The 7,918-nt window shown below is 32.9% G+C and overlaps 1 long non-coding RNA gene across 1 annotated transcript; it reads right to left on the bottom strand.

The window, feature by feature from the left end:
- Window positions 1–4,266: 4,266 nt before the first annotated feature.
- Window positions 4,267–7,639, bottom strand: LOC134529652 (uncharacterized). The gene is made up of 2 exons (XR_010074651.1): window positions 6,865–7,639; window positions 4,267–4,465 (listed from the first exon to the last, which is right to left on the bottom strand). It is a non-coding gene; the product is annotated as an uncharacterized LOC134529652 (long non-coding RNA).
- Window positions 7,640–7,918: the final 279 nt, after the last annotated feature.

Here is a 7,918-nt window from a genome sequence, read left to right as displayed (position 1 = left end):
CTGCTCCTGAGAAGTGCATCCCCGCAACTTTAGAAAATAGTGCCATTGCATATTTAAACAAATTTCAAACGGCTTCCCAACTATTGTTTTTGAAGTGTTGTCTTTAGTATGTGAAACTAAGTGACTAGTATTGAATAAACAAAGTGTTTATTTTTCTTTATAGAAACTCATGTTTAGTTAATTATAACAAAATTTTGTGTTTTAAAAACAATCTCTGAAACTTCAAAAAATATGCTAGAAAACTCGGTGAGTTTGTATTGCATGTTTTTATTTTATTTTAATAATGCTTATTTCACCAATTTTTTTTTAAATTAAAGTAGGTGTGATAGTTTAACACTATTACTGATATATATTGTAAGACATGCACTATAAACATTATAAAACAGGAACGTATTAGGTATAATAGCTTGATTTACTTAAGTTATTGACTTCTTAATTTTATTGTTTATGACTTCTCTCATATTTCAAGCGTTCTATTCTTGAGAACATGGGATTTTCCACTTTTTCAAAATATTTACTTTTATGTGAAAGCGGATAAAAAAGGGTCTACATTACGAGGCACTAACCCATGACATTAGGTTTGTTTGACTCGGTCTCTTTTTGACCTGTCAACTCTCGGGGCGCCCTTTTCCGGAGGGAGACCTAAGATGCACATAAAGTTTGGACCCTACCCGAACTTACCCGAACAATTCACCTTCGGCCAACTTCGGGATTTGTTTAATTTTTGCGCGGGAAAAATGAAATAAGAGTGAAAACATGGCCCACGAAGATAGTGATAGTGAAATAGCAAAATTGTTTACAAAACGTTTTGAAAATGAACCTAATCACATCTTTGGGTATTTGGACTCAAAAGAGGTTTTTAAAAAGTTTACAGATGACTTAATAAAATTAGGTCATTCCTACTGTGTCTGGAACAGTAATCATTCCACAGCTGGTAAAGATTATTTTAATTAACACCAGTTTAATAAATATATTTATATATTAATAGAAAGAGAGTTAAGATTTTTGTGAAATGTGGTAAATGGATTTTCCAGGAGGGGGCTGTTTTCACTTCAAAGTTTTTTTTCTTCCAAAATTCGATTTCTGTTTCTTGTTAATGGGCTTGTCAATAATTAATGGTTTTCATTATCCAAAATTACTTCAAGCATAGCTGTCACGGTCAAGACAATGCCTCAAATCCCGCAAATTCACAAACTCTACATGTTTGTGTTTGCCTTGCACGACAACAAATTGTCAACAAATTTCTACTGCATTACTATTTTACTGCTCTAGGTACTCTTTTACAGATGATCCAAAAATGTATTTCCAGTACTAGCAGGGAAAGTTAGCTAATGTCCCTTCCATTGATTTCTTCGGCTCACCATTCACAGAGGAGAAATACCTTTACATGGTCCCAACTATCGACACACGAAAGAAACTGTTGACCAACTGGTAAATTGTATAAGCAATTATGTGTGTATTAAGCTGGGTTTTATATAACAAATATGGTAATTGTTTCGTATCCCGTATCCAAGTTTATCCCTCGATCCTGAGTTCATGATCCTGTAAATATTGATCCTATGGCATATAATGCTTCCTGTTTTAATTTAGTATGTCAAAAAAACTCTTAATATAACAATTTTATCTTAAATTTTTAGAAACACTTAAAAACAGTTTACAATTTTTTTTATTTTTTATTTCTTAAGTAAATAAATATAATATCTATGAATTTGGTTCCTTTTAGTACAATTCAGAACATACTACATTTCAACTGACATCATCATGTAGTATCTTGGCTTACTGAATTTATTTAACCTTGGATTACACAAACTCTGTTGGCCAAATAACTTATAGTTACTTTTCCTTTTTGCAAAGATTACTGGATTCGTTTCTCCTCATTAGTTATTGTCCATACAGGTAGACAGTTTGGAAAAAAGTTTATCTTTTAGGATTTCGGCCAAGTAGACCACAGGAGTATCACCTGGTGGTAGAATGTAAAGTGTAATACACTTTGTAAGAATAGGGTGACAGTAATGCCAGTATAGAAATAATACAGAAATTTCTAAGAAATATACAGTCTGCTTTCTCACCAAAGAATGGAATTATTTATGAAAATAGGCATTAACATTGAGTATTTTTTCAGGGTTGCTACACATTTTTTAAAATGAAATTCCCTGACTTTCCCAGGTTTTCCAGTCCATTAGAGAATTTTCCAGACCATCACATATGATGGTAATCGTGTTCGGTAATTTATTTCAGAAGTTCTTAAACTGCAATTTTTTTCCCAGCATGTAAGCTGCACGACTAATTATTATTTTTGTAAGAGAAGTCATTCCAGAAAGTGACTAGTTAGAGCTTGTTTTCCCAATTTGCTATGAAGCAGTGTCTTTTTTTAAAAAAATTAGAAGGTACAAAACCTATCTGTAGTACATGGTGATAATTCAGGACCATTGTGAGTTGAAGGTTGTTTTTTAAACTTGTGTACTTCGAAGACATATACTCAATAAACCTATTAGCCAGGTTTACCAAAACGTAATTTTACTTTGATTTTTTTATATGAATTGACAAAGGTTCTAAGCTATGTTCTTATTTAACCTTGATAATTCCAACAACAAAGTCTAAATGTTAATCTTCCCAAAACAGAAATTATAAAAAGCAAAGTTATTAAAAGTTCTATGTGATTGTAGATTCTATGCACAATATAAGTAAAAATACAAACAGTAGTTTTTAAACTAACCAATATTATTAAATAGATAATAATGAAATAATCACATAATCAAGGCATGCCATGGAAGTTATAAGAATTTTAACATTGCCCACATTAATTAGTCGAATTCACCTAATTATTGATCACAAGGTACATCACAGCATCATGCTATTTCAAGATCAGGCCGTATCAATTAGTTTAAATAACATGACACAAGGTCTATTGTGGATTGTTAAATGCAGTTTTATCTGTCATGACAGAATTAAAAATTATAGGAGGAAGTAACATACGTAACTTGAAAAATTTATATTTTAACAGCATGGGAGAAAGTGTTGTAAAGTAAATTCCAGATATCTTTGTGATTTCCTTGACTTTCTCAGCGTACATGGAATTTCCTGACTTATCCCTGTTTTCAAGGTTTGCCCTGACTGTAGCAACCCTGTTTTTGAAGGTGAACATTAATCTCGTGCCATTTTATTATTTAATCAGTAACATCCCTGCCCAAAATAACATTTTTTCTACCAACCTATACCACATACAATTTTACATGTTGTATTAAAATCTGTGTGTACAGTTCAGAAAGAAATTCATTTATGTACTGTGACACATTAGCAAAGTAAACATTAATTGTTAAAATGTATAAATTCTTCCACAATCTTGTATCAACAACTACCAATTTGCTTGCAAGACATCTTCATATTGCAGCGGTCAGGTCTGCTGCCTTCCCCTCCCTCCTTTCCCCTCCTAGTGTTGTGTACTGTTTCTCCTCGCCTCCCCTCCTGGGGTTGGCGCATGCGCGCTGTGACGACTTAATATAAGCAGCTGTCAGGGTTTTATTCGGGCTTGTCGATCCTACTTCTCCAGCTTCATTAGCTTCTTTTGTCAGTCACGAGCATGTAGTCAGCTAGTCTTCTTTTTTAACGACGTGTAAGTGTATTCGTTCTTGTGAGTGAGGCGGTGGCCCTTGCCTTAATGTAACTTGAACGTTTTGGCTGTCTTGTTTAAATTCTCTTTCGGTCGCCACCTAGAAAATTATGTTTCGATTAACTTCTCTGCCGTGTCTTTTTGTGTGTTCAGTAATTTCTATCAGGTAGTAACTGTTCTACCCCTAGACGTGGACGTTGTAAAGTTATAACAGTATGTAAACTTTCTGGAGTCTGTATACCAAATTTATATGTATTAATATTCACAGACAGCATAACTTATTGTTATTGTATTACCGTCAGTATTATGTATTGTGTACCTTAAGTAGGCTTCTTGCCTAATTAAATGAAAACCGTTTAAATAATAATTTATGTATCTGAAATAATCTGTCCCTTTGCAGTCCCTGTTCACAGATACATTTCCTTAGTCCATGCCATGGCCCCTCTTTGATTATAGAAAGATAAGCTTTCAATATTAAAATGTAAAATAATGGATTATGAAGGTCTGGCAAAAAAAATCTTTGTACTTTATTTCCTGTACAAATGACAGAATTATTTTCCTGTATGAAACACTTAAACCTTCTTTGACAAATTGTTCACATTGGTAGCATTGGAGATGTTACTGACATGTCTTGTTGAAATAAAAGGTTGTAAAAATACACTTCCTTTTTTATTCCACAAACCTATTTTTATTCCAACTTTCTTAATAACTATCAATTAAATGACACAAAAAAAAACATTCTGCGTGCAATGAAAAAAGCATAGTTATAATGAGTATAATTAATATAAATTCTTCTTTTCCATGGAGTGTCCAAGGGGTTTACTGTAAAGCTAATGGTCTCATTTCTTCTCATGCCTGCAACAAAAGGTACACAATTCTTAATTTTCATGGGTGTCTAAATAATTTAATATATGTCATGATTCTAATTTATTCACATGCCTGCAACAAACAGAAGCAATTTACAAGTACTGAGTATGTCATAATAAGTCATACAAATGGCACTATGGAGGCAGGCAAAGTGAATAACAGAAACTGTATAAGAAAAAAGTAATGTTTATGGCAACATAATACACACCAGGTGGTAAACACTACATTTCGTATGGTAAATTTAGGTATACCTTGATATGCTCAATACTTTAGGTATCTTATTTAACAGACATTTTTCTACATCTATTCACTCCTTTCTCTATTTTTTTCCCCAAAGACATCAAAAAAAAAATTTCAAACATTCTGTTATGCAAAAAAAAATCAAATTATGCATCAAAGAGAGTGTTTTGTATTGTAATAACAGTAATGTAATGGCAAAAAATAGCACCTACACAAATTAATTCTCAAAAATATGCAAATTTGCTTGTAACAAAATAGTTACAGCTCTTTTGTTTCTCAGGTATGTAGAAAGTATTTCAGAGTTAAAGGCTTTTAAAAACATGTAAAAAAAATAATGAAAACAATAATGTATGTTTATTAATGGACTTTTTAACTTGGAATTTATCTCCAATGGATCGGAGGGCACAATGTTATTTCTGCAGGAATGAAAATTATTTGTAATTTGTATTCATAATTTATTTTCTTCACAATTGGAGCAAAAAATTTAGTATGAAAGTGCAGATGAAGCAGATATTTTGATACCGGTAAGCAGAGCGTAAAATGATTGGTCAGAAAAAATGTAGGGGGAAGATATGACATCACTGAAATTGACCAATGATTACAAACTTGGAGAAACAAAGAGAAACATAGTATGTAATATTAAGAGTGAAATGCTGAATATTGTCAAGAATGTACTTAATAAAATCTTGTAAAATTGAAAAAAAAAAAAAAAAAAAAAAAAAATAGTAATGTATTCTAGTACCCGAAAATGATACGTTGCAAAATCTTCAAATATCAAAATTTTATTAGGCCCACTTACTTGAATAATCCAGCCCTGGGTAAAATTTTCGGGTCACAGCTTTACCGTAAATAAAAAAAATAAAATTTGGTTAGTACGTTTCTTTAAACAGTAAAGACATTCCTTTACTTACCCCGAAAACGGTGTTTCTAAATTAAAGTTGGTTTTTGAGAAATCACTGTTTATATGTTACATTACAATGCCTGTGCACTGACTCAGCTGCCGCTATGTTTTGCTTTCCCGTGTGTGTCTATATATTTTGAATAACTGAAATCAAATATTAAGAGTGGTCGGTTAGGTTAGCTACATTTAAACACTTTAAAACACTATGGACGGTTAGGTTAGTATAACTACATTAAAATAAACAGAGAAATATATTTAATGGTCGCTTAGGAATTACCATTACGAATCAACGATGTAGTTATCCTGACCTGAACAACCATGCACACGATTTCTCAGTATTTTTAATGTAGTTTTAAAGTGTTTTAATGTAGCTCACCCCACCTAATCGACCACTCTCAATATTTGAATTCACTTCTCCAAAACATACAGACCCCACACACGATAAAAAAAAAGGTTAAACAGAACCACACAATAAAACAATAAATATGGTGACAGTGCAAGGCATGGGTATTGTAATGTAACTTATGACTGAATATTACTAATAATTAAAAAAAAATTGGCGATCACTGGGCTACCAATTTCTATCTATAAACAGTAGTTTCTCAGAATAAAGTTGTAGTTTTCAAACCTTGTTTTAGGGTTACATAAGTAGTGGATAGTCTGTAGTGTTTGAACACACTGTGGAATTTTATTATTACTTTATTTATGGAAAAGTCTGTACTCTAGAAATTTACCCAGCTCTGGCATCATGAAGTTAAAAAATATTCTGAATTACATCGAGTAAACAGCTACCACACCAGCGACCCTGTAGGATGCTTTCGATATCCTAGACCCATGTCTTTAAAACCTGAACAAAGACAATAATAATAATAATTTTCACGTGCAACTAAATGCTAGTACCGTCCAGCTAATTCAACAGACAAGGACAGTGTGTTAGCTAAAATCGAGCTATATAAAATTTAAAAAAAAAATACATATAACACACGAATATATCAATTTCCTTAAAATTCTCCAATATTTTGCGCCAGCCATACAAGATTCCATTGTTTATCTATGCTAAAATATATTTTGATAAGCATCATGTACTTATTTTAAACGTAAATATGACGAAAGATAATAAATATTTTTTGCATGTAAGGAATTATTTTCCAATGCCTAACTTAAAAACTAAACTATTTTCCAGCAAATAAATTGTATCTTAATAACATTTATTTAACATATAACCAAAAATAGCTTATTCACTTACCTGAAAAGTTCTATATCTATTATGTGAATGATATAGCCGTGTTTATATTTTTGTATCTGAAGGATCAAAATAAACTCGAGGTTGGCCGAATGTGAATTGTTCGGGTAAGTTCGGGCAGGGTCCAAACCCTTATGTGCATCTTAGGTCTCCCTTTTCCGGAAGCAGTTTGGTGGATGGTCGTTTTACTCGCGGGGGCAAGTTGCTCTCAGGTCACTCAGGTCATGCTCTCGATGCTCCTCCTCTCGAGGAAGAGTTGCGAGGGCAAGTCGTCTGCTGGTTGTTTTGGCGCGACTTTGACGATGGAGTCAATATGTTATCAAGCTACATTTGGTGATGACGGTAATATTTTAATAGATGACGACATTGAAGCGGAAAAACATTACAATATAACTTATTCGGCGTCCTTTATTTAACAATCAAAAGATTTGCAATAGTTTCCTAGTACAGGTTAGCTTATGCATACCACAGGCGGTTTAAAGTCAAAAAGCAATAATTATATATTTTTTTTTACCTTTATCAAGCTCTCTCATAATTTGTAGTCCAATATATGGTAAATCAATAGCTACTTCATCTTCAGATGAACCTTCCATTTCCAAACAAATTTCTCACGATGTCTGCTATATTTTCCGCCATCATTGTTTTACAACAAATCGCGTTTTCTTCGTGTATTAAAAGTTACTGACTCTTTTTTCCCTCAGGTCAACTTGCTCTCAACTCTTTCAACTCCCGAGGAGCACGAGAGACCTCGAGTCAAACAAACCTATTATTCCTGAGTTAACTATTAGAGCCCGTCTACAATAGTCCGAACCTGTGCGTGGTCCGTGTCATCCGAATGTGAGTGACGTCACATTGTCTCACCGAAAACTTCCCTGTCCACAATTGCGATGTCCGATGTCCGAATGTATTGATTTCTAAAGTTGTCACCAGAGCGCAGTAAATGTGTCAAACCAAATGTTTTTTGTTTATTGTTTTTATGCTTTGTAGTTTGAGATTGAACTTATGAAAGTTATGTAAGTTATAAGTGACTAACAACACCTTCCATTTCCTTCAATAA

This window comes from Bacillus rossius, chromosome 2 (genome assembly GCF_032445375.1).
Source record: "Bacillus rossius redtenbacheri isolate Brsri chromosome 2, Brsri_v3, whole genome shotgun sequence".
In the NCBI taxonomy this organism is placed as follows: Eukaryota; Metazoa; Arthropoda; class Insecta; order Phasmatodea; family Bacillidae; genus Bacillus; species Bacillus rossius.
The sequence above is the reverse complement of the archived record's forward strand: the minus strand, read 5'-3'. Positions and strand labels throughout refer to the sequence as shown.